Raw genomic sequence first — 24,252 nt, 5'->3', positions numbered from 1 at the left:
GTATTTCAATAGCTTCAGATGTCTTAAGCAGGTCTTGCCCCTCATCCCTCTCACAGGGGATGTACTGTCAACTACTGTGTGTTTGCAGCTGGGATGCAGCCTAATTCCAGCCTTCCTCCAATGTGCTTCTGGTAACACAAGGACAGAGCATTTAGGAATCTGTGATCCAAGTACACCTGGTGGTTAAAGCTATTGCAGTACAACTAGAAGAAAAAAATAAATGGTCTGAAACAGGTACTAAATGCTTGAATGGACAATCGCCTTCCTTTAAAAAACCCCAAAACAACCTAACCGAAACCAGAAAAAAACCTCACTGATTCCATGTTCTGCTTTTATGTAAGAAAACCCCCAGAGCAGAATAGAAAACCCATCCCCAAAAAAACAAACAACTCTTCACTCAAAACCACAATTCAAGTGACGAGGTGATAGATAAAGTAACCAATTGAATTTTGACTTGCTGAGGTCTATGTGATAACTCAGATCATGTAACTGGGAGCACTAAATATATGTGAAATAAAATTTAAAAAAACCCAAAATCTAAATTTTGAAGAGAATCTGCCACCCCCAAATTTAAGGAAATTGTATCCTGTTGTTTTATCTTCATTATGACAGAAGATAAACAGGTTATTTTATTTGTGATCCAAATAGAAATACATTTTGGCATCTGTTCTATGCCAATAGTTGCTCTTGCTATGAACATGCTTACATTTTATTGCATGGGCTATTTGCCATTTTATGTAAGCTACACCAGCTGCTCTTGCTGTTGCATGACAGATTACTGTATGCAGCACTCTGGTTTTTCCTAAAGCAGATAACGCTTTGTAAAATCCGGATAACTAAGTCTCTAGGAAGTGATTGTAAGTTATATTAAAACTGTGATAACTGAGAACAGAAACAGCCCTGAAGAACTGCACTAAAAAGCTGTTGCTTCAAGGGAAGATTGTGGTTATGGATAGCTGGGTTTTTTACTAATGTAAATTCTTACATTCTTTTACCTGCTATATTTTTTTCTAGTACTTGCTGTTTTTGCTTAAAGTTGGCAGATAATGAAGAAAAATATTAATAATAACCTTATACACTGAGAAAATGTCTATTTTAATTTTTATGGCAATGAAATACACTGAAATCAGTTTTGATCTACTGCAAACAAAGCCTCCAAATTCTCTTTGTTGCATTTCTGTGACAGGTTTCATACTCTGTTTTCCTGGCAACCTTCTGCCTGGGAAAGCAGCATTATGCAAATAAAAACTCAAATGGCAGCCACAGAAGGAAAACACAACACACTTTTTCTTAACATCTTGGTAATATAGGTAAGATCATGATATCACAAACTAAATCAAGTTCTTTTTTTCAGGAGTAAACTCTGCCTCAGCTACATTTTAAAACCAGTTTTTCTATTATTTGGATCCAACATGGCTGCAAAATCATATTAATTCCAAAATTTAGAAATGACATGCTTAAGCAGTAGTTGAACTTTGCTGGCTTTGATAGGTGTTGGTGATTAAAGTGCCCATAAGTGTAAGGTTGTATGGGCACTGCTGCTGCAATAAAAAGTCTAAGTATAATTGGTCTGAGGGTGCGGAGAGAAGCAGCAGGGGATGCTGGTAGGGACAGTACAAGCTCAACAGGGTTACGGAAACCTGCCAAATCTCCATCCTCACCGCAGGGAGCTCCTGATGCTGCCAGGCAGTAAGGAAAACAGATGGCTGTTGCTTTTAAAGCCAGTAACATTAATTTCTGTGCCTGTTGTGTATTTTTGCTCCTTCCCCTCAATTTTCCAACTCCTGCAGTAGTTCCTGTGGCAGCCAGGCATTGGCAGACATGTTGGAAGGCAGCCACGCACGCGGGTGAGTTTCAGCTGAAGATGATGGCTGCTTTGTTTTGGTTTTCCCTTTCCCCAAGCTGCTTCCACAGTTTGGCAAAGGGGTGTCAGGATTAGAAATAGGGGGATTGGAGAACATGCCAGAAGCTATTAGAGGGAAGGAAGCAGAGCTATAGTAAATGTCGAGATGGAGCAGTGCCAGCAGGAGCGTGGGCATGGGGGTTTGGATGCAATTAGCACAGCCGGACAAACATACCCTAACACAGACACTTCACAGCTACATGCTGAATAATCCTCTGTTTTCTGCTTATTTTCAGTGGGATATAGCTAAAACCTGTAGATGGGGCCTTGTTCTTTTCCTCAAAAACAGCAATAATGTGGACCTGGTAAGTCTGTAGTAGCCAGAAGTGATTTCACAGAATGCTCCAAATCAAATCTTTATATCTGAAAGAGAAGAGCATCAGATGGAAAAAATGAATGTTTACGTTTGTTTGCACTGTGTTTCAGCAATTCTAAATGACCAAAAGAGTCTGGGTTTTTCCCCTTAGCTTTCTGAAACTTCTAATGCATTTGTATGGTGTCGTGAAGACTACCAAAGCACCAGTTTGCAGGAAGACAGAAACATATAGGATGCTGAATTTTAATTTTAGAATACCATTGAGAGAGCTCAAAGAAAGACACGGGCTTGAGCTGAGTTAGGAATTTAATGAAATATTGACATGCAGAGTAATGCTGACACATGAGTCCTTGTCACCTACCTTAGGGGAAAGATTCTGCCCTTGTGCAGGTTTCTGACTGTTGATCTCAACCAATGAGTGTTTTGTGCTTTTAACAGATGTTTCTGATTTAGGCCAATGAAAGCTAATGGAAGCTTTTTCTAGTCTCTGAGGGAAGAGTGCCAGCCCAATCAAACAAGCAAATTTGGAGCTTGGCATCTGAATTGAATAGCAAAACTGGATAATTTCCTCTTGCAAAAGCTGTGTGCCATCATTATTCTATGATACTCTAAAAATTTCATAATTAGTACTGACTTGTTATTTTTGCCATCTCCTGGATTTAATCATTTAGCCATTATTGCTGTCTACCAAGAAAGACACTAAAGCCACTTATTCAAATGGCCTGCCTGGCTTGTCCAAAATAGAACACAATTCCCAAACCAGCAAAATATGATGCATACAGCTGCCCCAGCTATGTAATTGTAGCAAATATTTCTAGAAGCACAGCCACAAAACAAACTCAATAGAGGCATCTATGTATTTGACAGGCATGTATTTCCAATTTATATTCTTTTACATTTTTCTGTGGTGGCATAGGCTATCACCATTCTTGTCTCTGGTTTATGAGCTTTCACATGGGAAAGCTAAATATAGCGTAGAATAGCCATAGTGCATTAAATCACAAAAATAAAAAAATCTCATTAATAAGTCCGATTGAAATGGTACTTTTGTCTCAATGGCAAAGTACTTAAAAGCTATAGATTGATTTTTTTTTATTAATGCTGTAGAACATGCTCCATCAAACTACCAATACGTATATACAAATAGATTATTAAAACACTGTAGATATTCATATAGTCTACACAGAACTGAAATTATAATTTGGCAAAAAACCATAACATTTCTCAAGAAAGGCTGTAGTATAGGTATAGATCATTAATTTACAGCTTCCAATTAGGGATGGTCTGTGATTAAAGCACTATATTATTTCTTTGCTTTTAGACACAAGTAACCCTACCTCCCTTGCAGTGTTTGAATCTGCAAGTAGCTGAAGGATCTGGTGCAAAGTGCAGAACATGAATGAACATTTGAAAATGGGTGGCAAGAATTTTCTTGGCTCATTAATATTAACTAGTTGTGGAATTGGAAAGAAGATAGGAATTGCTTTATTACCTTCTGTTCTCAACAGTCTTAGAATTTTACTTTGTATGTGCTATATATACAAGCTTTATTCCCCTGCAAAAAGAAATGACATTTTCTCCAAGCCCTTAACTTACTAGTTGGCACAGTGGTATGTGTGATAAGAGATACTGGACCTCTGGAAGTGTATCTAGTTTCCTGTTGTGATGCTGCTGTTTATGGCATCTCTCCAAGCATGTATTTTGGAAATGCATTCATGGGTTTAGTTCCCATTTTGTGCAAGACCGTTGATACATGCAAATTTTTTTTTTGTGGGGTGGAATGGCAATTTTGTTTATTACTATTATGCTCTTGCAGTACCTGTGCTGTTTTGGTGCAAGCACATCATTGTTTCCCTGTGGGACTACTCTTTTAACTGTCTTGAGTGTCTAAGTTGTATATGAATTCAATTATTCATTGAGAGTCATAAATTCTGGTGAGAAGTGCTGTGTAATGCCCTTAGACAAAGGCAAAGCATTACTAGCTGGATAGAGAGGTAGGCATAAGAAATTTGGAAACTCTGAAATGGGGTGAAAAGTTTTTTTCTTTCCTGTAGTGCTTAGAGAGTGCCTAGAGTGTGCAAAATGCCCAAGTCATGTATCTTTAACCCAGTACCTGAAGAATATGCGAAACCTCAAAGTGGTGGGTTTAAAGGTTTGAGGGAAATTAAATTTACCAGTCTGAAGATGTGGAATAAGTTACTCAACTGCATCCTAAAGAGAAGGCTGAGGGACCTGTGTGTTTTCTCACTGATTTGACTCTGGTATGGGAAAATTTTCTCACAGCTAGGGGATTTAGTAATCTTCTGGCTACAGACTTTGAACTGAAAATACACCCTACTATCAGAGCTAGGTTCCTCAGGCCCTAATATGGGATTATGGTGATAACTGCATGGTTTAATAAAATGTTGTAGTTGGGATTTGAGCAGGAGCTGTTCAGATCATGCCAGCATAAACACTGGCCACAAAAACAGGACATGTAAACTCTCAGCCCTGCTTAGAGCAGAAGGCAGCGGGCCAGTAAACAGCATTCTAACAGATGCTGAGGTTATAAGACTTAAGGTTGTAAGATGTTTAAAACTAGATTTTTACAAAAACTGACATGGTAGATTCTTGTGGGTTTATACAGGCTGCATGACATATATTAATGCTGCACTTCATGTAGGCACCAATCAGTTTTGGGGAAAGGAAGAAAGAAATTAAATGTTTAATCAAGGCACTGTTCAAGTTCACAATGTGTGTGAAGGTGGAAAGCCTGTGTGAACATACTCCTGGAGGCAGTGAGTGAAATCCTGCACTGATCATTTCAGGGAAAGAGAAGTTCTAAAACACCCAGTAAATCTGCCAAGGTTCTTTCCTTCATTTCCCATTCAGAGCTAGAAGTGGAGGAGAGAAATGTATCACAGGGGTGGTTTTCCCCTGTTGATCATATTGTGGTGTCTGGGTTCTCAGAAAGCCCTAAAAGCTTGTATTTGTTCCAGTCACAAAGAAAACCTACAAACTGACATTTTCAGTGAGAAATGAGTTCATACAATGTAATTGGACTGCTTTCATCACCTGAGCCTCCTTCCTGAATTGCAAAAACACCCTGAAACCACCTTTACTGAGACCATGCTTTGTACTACTTGAAATTATATTTGTGAGGGTTTGGTAACACAAAATTAAGTGATACTTATCAGACAGGCATTGTTGACTGGCAAACTGATGGAAAGTGAAGAAAGAGGAGGAGGAGTGTGTGGGTAAGGATGGCTAATCTGTAGTAGCTAGCTGACTGTGATTTCAGAGAGAATAAAACTATTTTTTTTTTCTGACGGAACTCCCTGAATTTGCACCTGGGGTTCCTAGAAGTAAGGGTGTCTTGAGTCTGAAATGATGAAAATTTTAATGGACTTCCAAGTTTTTCCATACATTTTTTGTGAATGGTAGCTTTCCAGAAACCATTGTAAAAATCAAGGAAATTACAGAAGTACTAATAAGCAGTGAAGCTCTGCATGAGTTGTCTATTTTAGCAGGGTTCAGAGTTTCAAGAAAATCAAATAACTGATAGATGGGTCACACTCCTGGTTGGCCTTAGGGCCAGCTGCCACTCTGCATACATGAATGCACATGAGTCATCTCAATGCTTTGGGGAGGAGGTGGCCCCATGGGTTAGGGCAACATGACAGCTTGTTGGAAATTGGAGCAGAGGGAGGGGCCCTGCAGAAGTTTATAAACAGAACAGGTGGCAGAAAGTAAGGGGTAATCACACGTTTTAAATTAAAAAGGAAAAAAAATCTCTGGAGGCTGTATGGCCCCAAAATCTTCAGCTAGGTCTAGGAGGGCTCCTGTGAGATTCAATGCTTCAGCCACCTAGCAGGCATACTTTGGCAGGCTGCTCTGCCCCCCAAAAAGCTATTCCCTTAGTCTGCTCTGCAGGATTTATATGCTTCACTGAAAGTCCACCTGCTGCATGTGTATGTCAACAACCAGCTCCTGAACAGCCATTGCAGGGCAATGGGGTTTTGGTGTTGTTTTGTCTTTGGGATAGACTTTTGGGATATATGCTGCAATTCCTTGGCTCATCCAAGATGTAATGAGAAACAGTTGAGAAATTATCTGAACAATCTTGCTGCTTCTAGTAACAAGGAGTTAAAGGATGCAGATCCTCAACTGCATGATGCACTACTCTCAGATCTTTCCAATACTGACTTTCAAACTTTTCTTACTAGAAGTCCAAATTGGCCTGATGAAACAGATTCATGCCCTATGCAGTCAGCATAGCAGTGATGCTGAGAGCACAGGGAATTCTAGAAAACAACAAGATTTTTATTTTTTAAGAGGTAATCATTTGTATAAGGAAAAATAATGGAAATACGTGAATGCAAATAACTTGTTTTCTGGTATTTTAAGAATCTCTCCAGGTCCCATCAACAGGGTCTCAGTGTGGTAAGATTCCATTATTTCAGAGAAGATTATATCCTTGCATGTAATATATACAGCTTCTAAATAAAAAGGCAAACAAAAGAATTTGTCAAAAGCCTTGATTTCACTTATAGTACTTCCTCTTTCCTTGATTCTAGTTTGCCACTGCTTCAGGTCTGGGTAGTGGTGGTCTGTGTACAAGCCTTATGTTAACAGTTGTAATAATCTTCTTTGCACATTTCCATTTTTCCTAATTTTTTTCACCATTGTTTAATCCTTCCCATTTGCTGCTCACAGTGACTGACCATTCACCTTTTGAAATATTGCTGGCATTTTTATTCTCCTATTCATTCTCTGCTTCTGAGCACCCCGGCCCTGAAAGTCGAAAAGCCAAGGCTGCGTGGCAGGTGGGCAAGTTCTTCTTGTGCAAATACATTCATTTGCATTTGAATGTTCTATTTGCATACAAATGCTTTCATTCATAGGAATAAAAGAATTCTCTCCACGTGCACCATTTGTGCAAAGAAAAATTGGATTAATGAAACCACTCAGAAAAGTAGGGGAGAGATCAGGTCTCCTGCCATTCTCAGTTTGGTACTGTGTTTACAATTTGATAATATGTGTCTGAGAAGAACCCAAATTCAATTTTCCAGTACTATTGATTTTTAAAGTTTTTACTGCATGAGATTGTTGTTGGCTTTCCATGGTGTGCATACAGAGACAGATAGTGTAGATCTAAAGTAGTCTCAATTCTAACTGGGACCACAAGAAAGAACCATAGCATAAATGAAACTACTGTTATAGAGATGAAGAAGGTCAAATACCATTTCTCCTCAGAATTGCTGTTATTGAGCAGAAACTCTGAAAGTCTTTTACTCTTAAATTTTTTAGATTTATATTAGATACGTTTGTACTTTATTCTGTGGTTTTTTAATACCCTTTACTTGAGGTCATCACTAGCATAGGCAGACCTGCTTCTTAACTTGGCTCACAGTTCTGTTTACAGACCACTTTTCTATCAGGAATAACCAGTCAAATGCAAAGTGTGTCAGAAAACCTAAATAGTAATATGTATCTAAATAATTTGAGTGCCATCATCAAAGAAATGGTCATCATAAGAGATAAGGCCAGCCAATGCTTGGAAACAGACTACTGGCAGCACTTTTAAAAATTATTTATACTTTTTGACTTGCATTTTAAGTAGGATGGGAGGAACTGTTGGAAGAGCACACTTGCTTAAATTTTGAAATTTTCCTTTATGTAGTAGATGTTGAGCTGACCAAAAATGTCTTTTAAAAATTTTCTAATATGATGGCTACTTTGTGATAAGAAAACCCAGACCCTGTAATCTTCCACCAGAAACTTCTCTCTGGACACTGAAATGCTTCTTTTTGCGTTCTGGTAGTCATGGCTCTGCACAGATCAAAATGAGCTGAAGAAAATTTTGAGTAAGAAGAGGTGGTCATAGTGTTTCTCAAGACATGTCATCCCAAAACCTTGATCTTGTTCCAATTGTTTAGGAGATTAAATAGGTTGATGGAAAGGATACATAACTCTGTAGTACCTGTTTATTTCTGTCATGCAGCACATAAGCCATTCAATTACAGTCCTAGGTGTGCAGATCAGGGCTGAAGATGCAGTACTGCAAGGTTTATTACTTGGCTTCCTGTGTTTTGCAGTGTGCAATGATGTGGTGGAAACCACTGGTTCAGTGCTGGTGTCAGCTTTAGAGCGGTTAGTGCAGTACAGTAAGAGCGACCAAAGCTGTGAAACAGTTGCTTCTTTTACATGTGCACGTTGTAACCGAGGTCTGTAGAAATCCTAGTATCTGAATCCTAAAAACTGTGATTAGGAGATTATCACCCAGAAACTGACCATCAGGATGGTGACCACAGGGGACTTATTTGGTAGAGGTGATGTTGGCTAGCAGTCTACTGCTACTTGTGGTGAAGAGAGAGCCAACAGCTAATCAGGTGGGGAGTGATGTGGTGAGACTGTCCTAAAATCCAGTTAGCTTAAAAAATTTTCTAAAGTTAGTATTTGAAGTGGCCTAAAGTAGAAGCAGGCATGGAAAAAGTTAGACTCTTCTTTTGCCTTGCACCTTCTCAAAGACACCTCATAGCAGCGTAGAGGAGCTCTAACACTTTTATAAATCCAACACATTAACCAGATAATTTATAGTCATTACAGTCAATATGTGTTTCAAAAATCCAAGAAAAGAATAGGATGGGGTTATTCCTGGCCAGTGTTTGGAAAGATAAAAAAGAAATAACAGGAAGATGTTTCACAGCTTTTTCAGAACCACAACTCAAAGGAATCATTATAAAGTGAAGAAGTAAAGGCTGGTGTCGCCGCCTTGCACAGAAGGATCTAAAAACTTTTTGTATTTTCTATCTCTGATTTCATTACTCCTAATAACTCTTTTCCTGATGGAAGGTAAAGAGGCACCTGAAATACAGATTTGAGTCCTTTTAGTTAAACCTTTATCTCTTTGTCATAGCAGGTTTTTTTCTTCTGTAGTTTCATTCATCTGCTCTACTGGAACTTTCAGTCGCACAGTGTTAAAATATGGCTGTTCTAAGCTAATATGCATTAACTTTTTAAAACCTGTTTTATACATAACCTATTGTATTAATATAAAACGTTAAGGCCATTTTTTTCGTTTCCTGGGAATGGCCCATTACATTGTGAGCAATCTACTCTTGCTTTTTTAGAAAAGACTTTGAACTCAATACAAAAGGAAAATATAATCATGTACAACTATAAAGACTGCTTTTTTCCCTTTTGTGCAGAGTAACAGAGGTGGATGAGTAGCATGGTAATGAAGAGATGGACCGTCTTTATTAGCAGGCTCGGTGAAAGGGTTCTTTTCAGAACTTCAACTTTTCTTATCTTCTTAGTTTTCATGACGTCTATTTGGACACTTTCCTTTCTTGACTTCCTTTTAAATATGTCTAACAGACCAGCAAAGCCAAGCCAGTTCATCCTTCTTTCCAAAGAAGGTAGATACAAAGTCTAGTGGTTTAGATGCTTCCATTAAAGTTTTTCATATATTTAGAGAAATATTGCTGTTTGCATTGCTTAAGAAATAGTCATGTGTATTGATGTCTCACAGTCATTCTTTATTTCTCTAAAAACACACACAACAAACCCTTGCAGTGATGTTTTTATACTGTAGTTAAAAGAGGCTAATGATATAGGAAGCTTCTTTGAGTAATAAAATAGAACTAGAAATACCACTTAACCCTCTGTCCTAGAAATTGGTTAATATAGTAGATTTGTAGAGGGCTATTTGATGAGCTCTCACCCTCTTCTACAATGTGCTCCACAACTCTTTTTGATATTTTTCTGCTCCTCCTCTATGCTCCCTATTTTTCGGCTGTTCCTCCCACTCTTTCTGCTTCAGTATTCTTTCTTATATAGACAGTTCACTTTTAATCTTGCCCAGTTAAGGAATTCCATTACAATGAAAGGTGATTGCCATGTGATTGCAAAAGAATTCAATCTGTATGGTACAACAGATGAAATCTATGCTCCCTTCTGCCATTCCGGTGCAGAGGAAGTATCCCATCATCACTGTGTTGAGCTCTGAGGAAGGAACCTCAAGAATAACAACCAAGAAACAGGAAACGTTATTTGTTATCTGATGCTGGAAAACCGAAACTTGTTTGTTGACTAGTATTTGCCTGTTATAGTATTATAAAGAATATTACAATCCCCTGTGAAGGACATTTATGTTGCATTACTTAGAGTAATCTATCAGTCCAAGAGTGTTGCTGTTTAGCCTGTGTATCTTCAGTGCACTGAGCTATTAACAGATCTTGGTTTTGAAAGGATGTGGCTTTTATACAAAGAGTGCATAGCAAAATCGAAGTATAAATAAGAAATTATGAATTGTGTAGACTGAAGGATACAAATAATGCTATAGCAAAATTGACTCTGGCTAGATCTCTTGTTATGAGCAGCTCAATATAATGAATATGATTAGTTTGTTCAATAGATGATGTGTTCCAATGAAACCAAGTGCCTGCTTTCTGAAAGATTTACAAGGCACTTATCTTCAATATACAGAAATAGCTTGAAAAAGTGATTTAAGGACTTTGTTGTTACAGGTGAGAAAAGTAAAAATTTGTAGAACTGTGAATCAGTTAGAGGTATGTTGATATGAGCCATCTAGAATGTGCTTTGAGGAGGACTAGATGATCTCCAGAGGCCATTCCAATCTCAAGGATTCTGTGATTCTGTGAACCATGATTTTGTTTTGCATATAAACTAAATCAGTGGTCATACAGAATTTATATTTCACCATTTACAAGCATATACCCAGATCAAACAACATAAGAGTGTGTATGTATAAATTTCAGCAATAGCATTACCATTCCAGGGAATTATATCCCTAAAACTGACATGAATTGCATGCTTATTAAATAAACCAATACCAAGTGATTAACACAGATATATAAGAATTATTTTATTTCCAAATGGAAATCTTATGTCACCACTAACAGTAATACTGATTTTAGCTTTTCATCAGAAGATTATTTAAGAGCTGGTTGTTGTTATTTAAATTCATTGGCTAGAGGTGGATTAAACTAGATAAAAGAAAGACAATTAAAACAGTTGTGGTTTCATTTTTTAGTTTTAACCCAGAATGGTTGCTATAATCTGCTCTTTGTAGCATGGACTTGAGAACATGTTTTCAGGATAAAAAAAATTTATCAAAAAAAAAAATTAATTATAAAGCAGATATTTTTGCCAGCTCTGTAAACTGTTTAGGTGATTTTCACTGTTTAAAATTCTTTTTAGATATGAGCACCATTTGTAGTTCAAATAGCATTTTCTTCTAACAAATTTAATTTTTTAAATTGGAAAATAAATTTTCCTGGAAATATAACAAGTGTTGACTTTCTAAGGAAGTGTTGATTTTTTAATTTTTTTTTTTTTTTTTTTTTACATTTAAATACAGAATATGTAACAAGAGATACTTTCTGTCTGTTTTGGGAGACAGTCTCTTTCAGCTGTATTGACTGCTTAGAAATGTAGAAACAGTTTTATAGCTAATGACGGTTAAGAAATAACAAGATGCATCTTGTACACAAGAAGCATATATGCTCACAACAGTGTAACAAGTCCTGATGTGGCTCCTTTTAACTGCCTACAAGATGTATAAAATAATTTTTTCCTTGGCGGCAAGTTTCCACTCTACCATTCTTTCTTATGCATTGTAAATATATTTCTGTATTGAAGGGATCCCACTTTTAGTGGAAGCTATTGCCCAGTATGAGGCTTTTCAGGTGACTGTGAAAACTCTTGAGACCATATTCTTAAACTGATATTATCATTTTCATGTCATTTCAAAATAAATATATACATTTAAATGGGTTTTTTTTAATAAATTCCAGATTATTAGCCTCAAATTGAGAATCAGGTGTGTTGCTGAAGAGTTGTCTGGAAGGTGAAGCAAAATCTTTTGAATGCTCAGCACAGAATCCCTGTTGTCCTTACACGTGTCCTTTGGCATTGGCTGCAGCCCATGCAAAAAATGTATCAATATCAATATTTCATTTGGTAGGAGAAAGGCATAAAGGCAATTTGCATAATCTCTCCAAATGGTGTGCTATCTTTTCCAAGGGTTTAAGTATATGCAACATATCTCAGCCTTCCTATATTCATTACATCTTTTCTAGGCCAAGTGGCAAGAATTACTCTGTACAAAAATGAATTTGGAACCTGAGTTGAGCAAGAAGTGTTGCAACCACTGGATTATTGATATACCATAAAGTGTACAACCAGCCTTGTTTTAGTCAGTTGGTCTGGCAAACTGGGCCTGTACTATCTCAACGTGCAGTACAAACAGACACATTAATCTATTGATGCCCATTTAAAAGCATGAGCTCTGTCAGTTCAAATGAACTTCAGTAAGAGCTGTTGAGGTCTAGGCAGCCCATTGGGACAACATGGTTAAGGCATATTTGTTTCTGTAGCATGCAGCCAACCTCAAATCCATCTGCCTTCTGCTCCTTATAGTAAGTGCTGATGACACAATAAGAAAATCCCCACACTCTTTGTACAAGTCTAAACAAGACTGGTGATGGGTAGATAGGATATTAGAAGGTAAGCTGCCTGGAAAGAAAGTGTATGGGCACATTCTTTTTGCTCAGAGAAATGCCTGTACTTCTGAGAACATGCACATCACACCCACTACAAAACATTTAGCCCAGCCATGTACTCTGTAACACTGGAATCTCCCTGCTAGCAACTGTGGAGCTACAATAGGATAAGATCCTCTACAAAACTACTTTAGTTGTCATATAATTGTATCATCATACAATATGTCAGTGTTTACTCATCATGAAATAGTGTCATGCACATCCAGGTACTTACCAGGAAAACCTCATCTCCCTAATGAAACACAGCATGTGCAGACTTTCTGACATAAATCAGACTCTGGACTAAGAGGTAAAAGGGCTCCTGTGATGGGACATTTTCACTGGATGGTGAACATATCCCAAGCACTGCTTGGATGCTGTGCAGCTGACTGGCTTGCTCAGCAAATCTGTTCCAATAAGCTGCTTGTGTATGTGCAAAGACCTCAAATTTTACTTCCCTCTGAAATACTACACTTGAATTTAAAAAGTACTACCAAAAAGCTGGATAAAATAAGAAAAAAGATCAAATGCAAGGCAAAATGTTTAGATTTCCAAATAAGAGGAGCTGAAAATCTGTGACTGTAGCTTTATAAAGATCAGCAAACAGGTATTGTAGAGGTATAAAAAATAAGAAAATGATTAGCTACTTTCGACTACTACTTCTTCCAATTCAAGTTTAGAGCAGAGATGAAAGAGAAGCATCACAGATTTCGAACCTAATCTTGAAGCTGATGAATTATATTTTAGATGCAACACATAAATAAATTGAATTATTCACTTGTACAAGACAACTGCAAACCCAATAGATTATCAGGACAAAGCAGAGGATATTGAGAACAGCCACAAATATTTTGGACAAGATAAAAATAAATGTCATAGTAAATATTAACTGACTTGACCAGAAAGAGAAAAGATCTAGAATCAGGTACTTTATTATAGTTGTCAATAGGGCTTACTTGCATTTTTTTTTTCTGAAATACTTAGTATTTGCTGTTGTCAGCGGCTGAATGATGAGTTGGACAAAGCAATCATTTGATTAAGAATGAAAAATGTAATGTTTCTGTTCCAGAAGAACTAGGCTAATTTTTGTATACTATTTTGTCATTTTCCTTAGAGACTATTGACTGATTATTCCTTATGGTAAATTTCTTTTTGCTTATTGCTTAGTATTCAATAACTTAGAAGGAAATTCACAATCAGTGCATTTCTCTTCATCACATACGAGCCATGTCAGACTGCAGAGGAAAGTGGTTCCTACCCAGACTAGGGCTGGCTCCATGAAGCAGTGGTAGGTTGCATGCCCTCCTAACAATTCCCAAGGAATGTGTCCTGCTCTGGAGGGACTGCTCAGTCCATGTGGCTGCCATGGGAGTGGGGAGAGGTCAGTTAGACTAAATGGCACAGGTAGTTGAACTGGGACATTCATGCATCATACCTCACTGCTTTTTGTGGTTGAGAAAAACAGCAAGACTTTTCTGATAGTAAATTGTTTCATTTTCCTTATCTCAGTTACAGTGGTAGGTATACAAATATGGAAATAAGGTTAAATTTGGCTCAGCTTCTGAAAAAATGAATTTGAACTCATGCTTTATAGTGCAGATGCAGTGTTGCTCTGAAATATGCTGCTACAACTGCATTTCTAGAATGAAGGAAAAAAGCATTACAGAATTTAGTGAAAGATTAAGCCACTGGCTGAAGAGTGACAGGCTGCTGTAGCAGCATTTTTTTTTGTGCTAAGCTTTTGCTTGCTCTTGTTAAATAGTCTGCTCAAAGTCTTTTACATAAATTCAGAAATATTTAATTTTAAATATAGGCTTAGGTGAGTCATGGATTTAATCACTATAATGAAATGATTTGCAACTCAATTGGATTTTCACTTTTAGCTGAATGTAATACTATTTTATGACACTCAGACACTTGTAATGTAATAGATCCATTTATGGCTACTTGCTTGCACACAATAAATAAACCAGTGCCTTATTTTTATGGAAAATTTCTGCAAACTTTGTATAATGTTAAGCAAGGGCAAGAGATCAAAAAAAAAAAAAAACCAAAACAAAAAACCCAGAAAAAAAATTAATATGACTGTTACTATTCTTCCTATTCTTAATGCTTATTTAAGAAGTTAAGTTATTCTAGTCCATACAGAGTAATTTCAAAGCCTGGATTTATACTCTGGATTTATTTCTCTTTCAGTATGAAGCCTACTCTGGATGGTATTACACTACATACATATAATGGCACTTTTTTTTTTTTTTTTTTTTGCCATGATGGTTGTGCAGTATTCTTTCCCATTCTAATTACTGGGCAAAATTAAATTTTGCCCAATAATTAGAATGGGAAAGAATACTGCACTTTCCTCTGCAGTCTGTCAAGCTCAGCTTGCAGTTGTGGATCCCCAGAATTCTGGAGGGACAGAAATCCTACTCTCATGGCTGACTATTGAGCTAAATGTGCAACATCATATATGCATACCAAACCAGATATGAATATAACTGGAAGGCAGTAGTACTGTTTTTATTTACTGGTGTGTTGATTCTTAATGCGAGTTCCTGGTTTTAATGGGGAAATTGGGATAGTTTGTGTTGAGAGTAGTATCTAATTTTAAATTTTTTCCAGTTTATTACTTCTTGCCCTGTGCAAAATAGAGACAGGGAATACACTTATATTATTCCTTTACAGTGTCCTTTTATATCCTTTAAGACTGTTACCATGTTGCCTCTAGTCCTCTCACACAGAAACCATTCTGAAATACCCAAAATTGGACATGGTGCTTTAGCTGTGGCCTAAGCAATACATAGCAGAGCAGAGAGATTATTTCTTGTGCCCTGCATGTTATTATCCTATTTATGCATTTCAAGATCATGTTACTGGTTTGCTTTTTTGGCTTGCTGGAAGCTTTCCTTTTTTGTTTTGCTACAGTGTGCTCAGATGTAGAAAGATCTTTCTAATGCATGCTAGATGTTGTACATTCCCAGGACAAATGTCAGATATTTTTAAAATATGTCAAAACCAAAATCTGACTCTAATTTTAACCTTCTACATGCTTATTGTGAGCAACACTACATGACTTGCCAGAGATTCCAGCTGCTTTTTTTTTTGTCATTTTCTAAGCAATGCAATCACACAGAATATTCTGATCTGGCAGACAGAGCCAGAATGCTAAAGTGTAGAACAAAGTGAATTATAGTTAAATTATTGTAAAGAATAACTGTGTGCAGAAATATATTTTCATGCTTTCATCTGGGCTTCTGCACATACAAACACATTTTGTTGTATTCCATACTATGGGTTAAGAAAAGCAGAGTAAAGGCAAAAGTGCTGGGGCTTAGATGGTCTATCTTAGGCTACCATGCTTGGGCTCCATTTCCCATTTGTTTTGGTGGAGACTGCTCAGTGCCTTTTACTTTAAGCAGGAAGTCAACACTACATATTTTGTTCAGTCAGAAATAAATCTGAACTTTAATTTCTTTGAAATCTAACCCCCGTAGTTGGATGGATTAAAGAAATTCTTGACTGAGTGTCATTTTGATGTAGTTCCATCCATGTTTCTTAGAATATTTTTATATCCTATGCCCTTTAAAGTTTTCTTTCACCTTTATTTCAGAAAGAAAAGTATCTCTTAGCCTAAAAAATATTAAATTGTTACTGAATTTCAAATGATAAATTCATGGTTATACAAAACTAAACTGTGACATTTTGTAAGGTTGTCAATCCATATAAATGTATTATTTCATCTGACTAAAATGTGCTAGAGATGGCTCAAAAGTTGGTTCAGTCTCAAAGAGAATTGCATCACAGGCAGTTGAGTCTTACACAGCTCTTCCTCAAGTAGATGGAAAAAGTTCTCTGTATCCACACAGAGAATTCTATATTTCCAGCCTACATGCATAGACTTTAGTATCTATGTATCTTAGGTATCTATCTTTTGAAATCAACTGGACTCCAGAAGAAGGCGAAGATTGTCATAGCAGGGATTTACCTATATTATATCTATAGGTGTTACAAAACTCTCTCTCTCTCTCTAAAGGCTAGCCTTTACTAGGTGCTACAAAGGCAGATATCATGTCTTAAAGATTTTCCCCATAATCTTTATATGTAAACCTTCTGATTGATGAAAACTCACTTGAGATGAACTAATCATCTGGTACTTTGCAATGTCAAACATTTTTAACATTTGATGCATTTTCAAGTATTTCTGGAAGCACAGAATGGAGTATCTGTGGTTTTGGCATTTAGTAGTAGTGATCTGGATCTATATGATGGCAGTGTATTACTTAAAAGAAATCTGGATAACTGCTTTAAAAAATGTTCTTTGAGGAAGGAATGCAAAGACAGCTTCAAGAGGGCTTAGAAATGTGTTTGGCTTGTCTGCTGAGAGACTTGGCTGCCCATCAGTCTCTTTTATACTTTTGGGTCGGAGTAATGTGTTTGCTTCTAATAATGTAAAAACAACTCCTTTTGTAAATTTCCATGAGATGAGTACAGATTCATTCTTATAGTTCATTGAAGTTTGTTTGACAGTCTGTTGAAAATATAATTGCTGAATCATCACTGCCTGTGCATTATGAGTAAATCCCTCTTACCTTTTGAACAACATGACTCATTTTGAAGGATAAAAAAGCTATTCATTATTGTTATTACTTCTTGGCCTAAGTGGTTGCCCTGAGTTTGAGATCCTGCAAAGAGTTTCTGTTGGAAAAGAAGCTCATGATAAGAGCAGAGGATCTCTGTACAGAGCTGCACTGAAGAATGTTTGAAGGTCTCATTATGTGCGTATAGGAGGATCTAAACAACAACAAGCAAATCCTTTCGCCTGTACCATCACCAGGTTTTAGCACAAAATGTATAGAAGTTTTTCTAACAACCATTTTACTAGAGCTATCCCAGGCTATATTTCACGTTTTTACTATTTTCCCCCTAGTTCTTGTGTTTCTCTTGTTTCTCCCTTATATAAAGGTAGATAGGTATTTCCTGAAATCACCTCTGCCCAGTGCATTTCAAATCATTGCAGTCTCACATGGACCTTTGGAGTAAGTAGAGGTGTTTACATTGTGAATTAAAGGCATTTGTTTTAATAACCTAACTAAACTTAAACCATGCAAGTACTATGCTGTATCAGCTTGGAAGAAAAGAGCACAGTGCCTGTGACTATTACCTGGACTATCAGCTCAGATTAAATATTATAAAAATTTAGTATCTTTTCCTTCTATTTTAGATGTTCTGTCTTCTCCATCTGTCCAGGCCAGCAACCTTGCTATCATATCAGGGTTTTTTTGTTCTGTTTCCAGGTTATGGATTTGTCTGCAAAGTCTATGCCTCTTTTCTGTGCACTGACCACCTTGTCTGTATAATCCTTACAGGGTGTACTTTTGAAAGCACATTGGTTCTGAACTCCAAAAATGGTAAGTATGGAAAGGAGGGAAATTATGTTGCCATGAGATTGCTTCTTCAGGCAATATGAAGTATATAATGCTTCAAATGAATTAATGAGCTCTGTATTTTACACTGCTCAAATGACATGATGAGGGAGTTCATATCAGGCCAAGAACTAGAATTGAAATGCTGCAAACCCAAAAGAGTTTGTGCAGATTTGACCCATCAAGTTCTGTCTTTATGTCTAATCTCACAGAATCATGTGAGTTACCTGTGAATAAGCCTAATTATTTCATTGTCATACAGCTGGCTGAAGAATACAGGCACAAAGTGCAAACATTTTAGTTTTGGTTTCCTGAGATACAAAACTGCCTTCTGTACTTTGAGCCTCTTGAGAGCTAATCTCAGACAGCTTTCTCCTATTCTCTGTGTTACCTCTCACAGTTTCTTCCCTCCAGTTTTTCACTCACACCACAACTCACCCCTTCCCCTTCCCCTTCCCTTTCCTTCTGCCTCTACCTGCTCCCTAAGCCCCTCTTAAGCTTTAGTCACTGTCATCATCTTTGACTCCATCACAAGTTATCTCTCAAGCATCCCAGTTCTCTCTCAGTCTTTTCTTCATACCCTGTTTTACAGAATTCTCACAAGCATATGTGTGCTTCAATTCTCTGCCCCACGTGCTATGTGCAAAATTTCACTTACCAGGAGGCAGAAAGGTGGTCTAAGGAGGGCCAAGTTTGGACATCCTTGCTTTTATTCTCCAGTGGCTGGAAGACAAGGACTCAATGGTGGGGATCACAAGGCAGAGGAGTACACAGTATTCCTACTGCAAGATGAGACAGTTTGGCCAGACAGTGGCGGTTTCCTCTCTTGTTTTGGGTCATGACTCAGTCTAAGCCAGAAGTGCAGAATATGTGATAGAAATTGCAAATTGTATGGCTAGAGGCCAGTTAAATCGGTAACTTCGCCAGTAAGACCGCCCCACCTACCTAAGGCAGATGACATATTCTTTGCAATGACTTTCTGTGTTTTTTATGATAACAATAATCAGCCAGAATGTGAAAGAAAGAAAATAAATGCTTTTCTAAACAGCCACTAAACCACAACTTTCTGGAACTGTTTGGGTCCTGCTGGACAGCTGTAGTTGCTACTTTTCAGACAGAAAAAACCCTAATATTTTTGAGAAAACGGATGTTGAAACCCATATAAAATATTCTTAATCATTCTATTTTCCCCCTTATATTCCCAACACAGAAGCCTATCATTCTAGCAGAAGTACATCACATTGTCAGTGGAAATTTCACCCAAGGAAGGATTTCGTAATAGTGGGTTTTGCAAGGCACATTTGTAGCAAACAAATGCCAACCATTCCTCTTCTCCACTGCAGGGTAATTGTGTTACAGTGAAAGGCTTTTAACTATGAATCTGACTGAATTGCTCAACCCCCCAGGAGACATTCCTGGAACATGAATTTCAGTCTGGCATGCTGAACGCACTGTTCCTACAGCTGCTGCTACCACTGACCAGATACTCTGTAGGAGGGGAGCACTGTAAGACAGTGGTGGCAAGGCAATCCTGAGAGAGTGTGGGAGAGAACAGTGCTGCTTCAGAGCAGGAACAGCATTCACTAAAAGCTTCAGTGTAGATTTTAGAAGTGTTATACACAAAACACCCATCTGAGTAATAAGAATCACTGACTGTCATTCTGCTCTGATCACAGCCTTTTAACTGCTTCACTATTTGGTTTATCTCAGCAAAAAACGTAAAAACTAATGTGCTTTATAATTTTTCTGGTTATTTTCAATCACAAAATCAATTAAATTCTGTAATGTATTGTACTACTTACAGTGATGAACAACTGTGCATCAAGGACTGCTGTTTCTCAACAGTGTCTGGTATATATATTTGTTTAATGAACATAAGCATGGACAAGTGCTTATTATGGAGAAGCTGTCATAATTTTTATGAATACTTACGAAAGCATGGTGTTGGCACTAAGCTCCTGGAATCTTACCTTTTGCTTTTCATCTTGACACCCTGCCCAAAAGAAATGAAAAGGTCCTGTTGCAGTTCTAATTTTCCTTTGGAAAACAATACAGAAACACACTCAAATAATATTATTCTCTAATTCTAAATTGTTGAATACATAAGGAAAGGACACAAGACTTAGAGAGTCCTTCTATGGATACTGTCTTTTATTAGATTTTTATCTGATGCCAATTACTATACTTCCTTTGTGTTCCCAAAGTGAATTTACTCTTCAGAAAGCTCAAATTAGCATTTTAAATGCTCTCAGTGCAATTTAGGAAGCCCTGTGCTGCTCAGAAGCCTCTTCTCCCTTCCCTGGGCTGACCATTTTCCGAGCAAGGGAAGAGTCCTTCCAAGAACTAGTCCCAGCACAAAGTGCTTCAGGTAGTAAAAGACAGTAAAGTTTTAATTTCTCATTGTATCATCTGTGAACCATGTGTGCCAAACAAGCGTGTACCAGCATGTTTGTGTGATTAATTCTTTTTTCTTTCTTCTTTTTTTTTTTTTCTGTTCAGGAAGAAGTAGGTGAGTAGGTGCAAACCTAAACAAAGCAATGGGAGACAGGATACTCACAATGAAGTGACTCATTTCTATTTGGCCAGTGGACTGAGATGAAAAGCAAAAGATTTCTGAAGCCTTATGACATGCACAACCACTATCCTCCTTCTCTAAAGGCATTTCCAGGAACAGTAACGCATGAGGAAACCTCTAAAACTGTTTAACAGCATCTTTCACATGATCAACTCAGAGTGCACCCAGGGCTGAATATTGTTCTGATAAGCAAACTATTCTAATGCACAGGATTTCAGAGTTGTGCTGGAAGATAAATGGATGGGCAGGGGCAGTTTCAGGACACTCACCCACTTTGAAGGTCACAAAGTCCCAGAGATGTAATGGTTCAGCCATGCTCATAGGAACATAGGTGCCCCAACAACCTGAAAGAGAGAAAATGCGCAACGTGACTGGTTCAAACTGGAAGTCTTGCAGCAACAGTCTTTGACACATAGGATGATGGAATAGGCTATAGGGTCAGGGAAATGGGAATACTCTGAGTAAAGGAAACTCATGACACATGAGAGAAATAAATTCTTTATGGCTAACTAGGATCAAATGAGCTCTCTTCAGCTTTGAGTGGGCTGTTATAAATGTGGCGGGCTTTGTTCTGGTGCTGTAACTCAAGGAGGACTTCAATCATATATCTGCAAAGAAGTATAAATATCTTGAAATATATATGTAGTCTTTTGAGGCATTTAAACTTTGTCATTTCCTCTGAGAACAAAAATCATTCTTTATTTGCTGTTTACTTTAAAGGATTCTTCAAGAACATAGGATAAGTCCTATGAAGAGCTGCCATTGTCCATTCTGGTTTGGACTCTGAGATCCACATGGTAATAAACAGCAGCTGTCATTAGTGGGTACTGGACATGATCCCAAGGTGGCATTGTAACTACATCCTCAGGCAGCTCAGCAGGAGGAGACCCAAGCAGTGTTTCTCACCTGAGCTCTGCTCTCCATGAACAGAAATCCCTTAGCTTGAGAGTCAAAAAGTATCATTAAGTGGTCCAAAAAGGTCTCAAATCCAGATGATGGGGATTCAGATCATGTGAAATTTTGCAGTCTATACTTGCCAGGTATATACAAGATGTAAATGTGTTTTCAGATCTCACATGGTAAGAACGCCAGAATGAACCAAAAAATTCTGCTCAGGGCTTAACGTCTAGAAGATATTTCACTTCAAAAATCAGATTTTTGAAAAGAAGTAGGAACTTTTGAAACTCATTATTGATTGGTCTGATACACAAAATCTGAAAAATATTTTCCTCCACCTCCCTCGCTCTCTTTCAAAAGGGTTTGGGATATCATGTATCTGTTTTCTGGGCTGTATCAGGAAACCTGCCAGGCCTAACACGTGTTTTCTGCTTTCAAGCCAAGTAAGAGTGATACCCACTTTTCTCATGTTGATTGAATGACACACGTACTGGTTGCAGGCACACAAAGAAGAACATTTTGGCTCATGGGATTATTTCTAACCTAAATGTGGCTCTTGGTTGACGTAGAAGAAAGAGAACTTTTATTGTCCTGAAAAGAAGCCTCCAAAAAGCTGCTGGACTGCAACCAAAGAGGAGGATGACAGGCTGAGGAGAACACTAGGCTTGTAATTCTTTTATGCTGTTTACAATTCTGAGAGTTCCTTGTCTTGTTGGCAGGTCTCTTAACAAGCTCAGCCAAGAAGCAGCCTATTTAGTTTGCTTTTGTTGAAGCTCTTTTTGCCTATAATAAACAACATTTAGGGGGATGTTAACTCATAAGGGCAGATGTTGTCTGTTTAGAAACCTTCATGTTAAGTACCTATCTTACACAGGTACAACGACAAGAATAAAAAGAGCATAGAAAGGAGTTGTCCTCTCCCAAATACAAAAGAAACCCTGTAAGTGGGAAATCTCAGTGATGGGGTGTAATGTGTGTAGCCCATACAAATATGATTAATACAGAACAAGGGCAGGGCCTGTGTAAGGTTAGTTACTATGCCTAATAACATGCATTCTACAAGAGAAAACAGAATAGCTAGATACAACTGGGGATCTCAGTAAACTAATCAAAATCCATGTAGGTCAGCACTAAAGCCGTGAGATGGCTCACAGGACCCCAGAAAGCTCAGGTATCTCATTCTGCTGGTCAGACTCTTAAAGAACTGTTTAAAACAATTATGGTTGACTAAAATGGATTTTTTTTTTAATAAAAAATTTCTTTTTTTTTAGTGAAAATCAAGATGATGCCTTTTTAATGTCTGTTTCAAAATATGAAAACATGGCTAAACCAGATATTTTTAATTTATATTTCTTAAAACCAGTTGTTGTTTTGGTTTTTTTTAATCTGAAACTGTGGTAAAAATTGTTATAGAAATCCAAATTCCACAACTGTTCCAAGAAGTAATTATAACAGCAAATTAAGGATTTACTTAAGTATTATTTGAATGCATCTATCATTCTGTATCTTGACAATCTGGGGAAAGAGATACAGTATTCTTGTTACATATTAAGGTGCTGAAGGCAGAGACATTGTCTTTGCTTCCAAAGTGCCCAGCACATTTTAATAAGATGGTGTAATATAGCCATGTGGGCAGGTATATTTTTTTTCAATTGAAAATCTCATCTATTTCCATTTAAAAAAGATGAAAAATGTCTACCAGAGTCCCTCAACAATTAAGCAGTAACTGTATATTTTCATAAGCAAATATATGTATTTTTCCACATTAAAGCTAATTTGATGTAACTTCTGTGGAAAGCAAAATACACTTTTGTAGTTTTAAAGATGGTCTCCTGGTCTTTTAGATTTAAAGTGCTGTGATGAAATGCATGTGACAGGTCCAACCTTGCAGAATTCCCATCATATTGGCATTATGAAGTTTTTTAACTTGAACATTTCACATATTTCAAGGCAGCAGTTCACAAAGTTGGTGACTTAATTTCTGCTTAAAGTTCTGACCTTAGAAGTATGTTTGAGATGCAGCCCTTATCTTTTTCAGTGAATTTGTGAGCTTAACACTACTCCTTAAAGCCACTGGTGATTAGTAGCTTGTAAAGTATTTTTCACTGCTTTCTTTTGCTTAGTTGTCTGAAGACAGAGGCTGAAATATTGGTGCAGGTTGTAAAAATTTATAAACTCAATGTGCAATGACTCATGGGATAATTAGCATGGCATTCTCATGGAACATGTATTATCGACTGTCCAGATCTCTTCATAGTTGAGAGGTGTAGAAAATTCAGCTTCTCATTAAATGCTTTTACAGCTCATTGATATAAACCAGGACAAATACCATCCTGTCTCTGAGAAAAGTTGTGTCCTGTATAATACTCAATATTCTACTAAAATTTCTAGCTCAGCACAGATTTGAACAGTAGCTCTGCTACCTTCTTTCATCCAGTGGAACCCAGAGAAATGGAAGAAGGAACAGGATCATCAGGGATGGAGAAACAGCATGACAAACATTTTGCAAAACATTCTGTCTTAAAGCAACAGGCCATGACCACAGGACTTAAACAGGCCATGACCACAGGACTTCACAGTGCCAGTGCTACTAT

At 37.4% G+C, this 24,252-nt stretch overlaps 1 long non-coding RNA gene across 2 annotated transcripts in view; it reads left to right on the top strand.

Moving 5' to 3' along the window:
- Positions 1 to 1,698: 1,698 nt before the first annotated feature.
- The window catches only part of LOC143694518 (uncharacterized), a 31,567-nt gene continuing 9,013 nt past the window's right edge, over positions 1,699 to 24,252 (top strand). The window contains exons 1-4 of one of the 2 annotated variants that reach the window (XR_013183068.1): positions 1,699 to 1,847; positions 2,140 to 2,208; positions 18,130 to 18,171; positions 21,482 to 21,558. This is a non-coding gene — a long non-coding RNA (uncharacterized LOC143694518). The remainder of the gene's footprint in view (positions 1,848 to 2,139; positions 2,209 to 18,129; positions 18,172 to 21,481; positions 21,559 to 24,252) is intronic. The other variant, XR_013183067.1, reaches the window with a different exon arrangement.

This window comes from Agelaius phoeniceus, chromosome 7 (assembly GCF_051311805.1).
Source record: "Agelaius phoeniceus isolate bAgePho1 chromosome 7, bAgePho1.hap1, whole genome shotgun sequence".
NCBI classification, from domain to species: domain Eukaryota; kingdom Metazoa; phylum Chordata; class Aves; order Passeriformes; family Icteridae; genus Agelaius; species Agelaius phoeniceus.
This window is presented reverse-complemented; position numbering and strand designations above follow the sequence as displayed.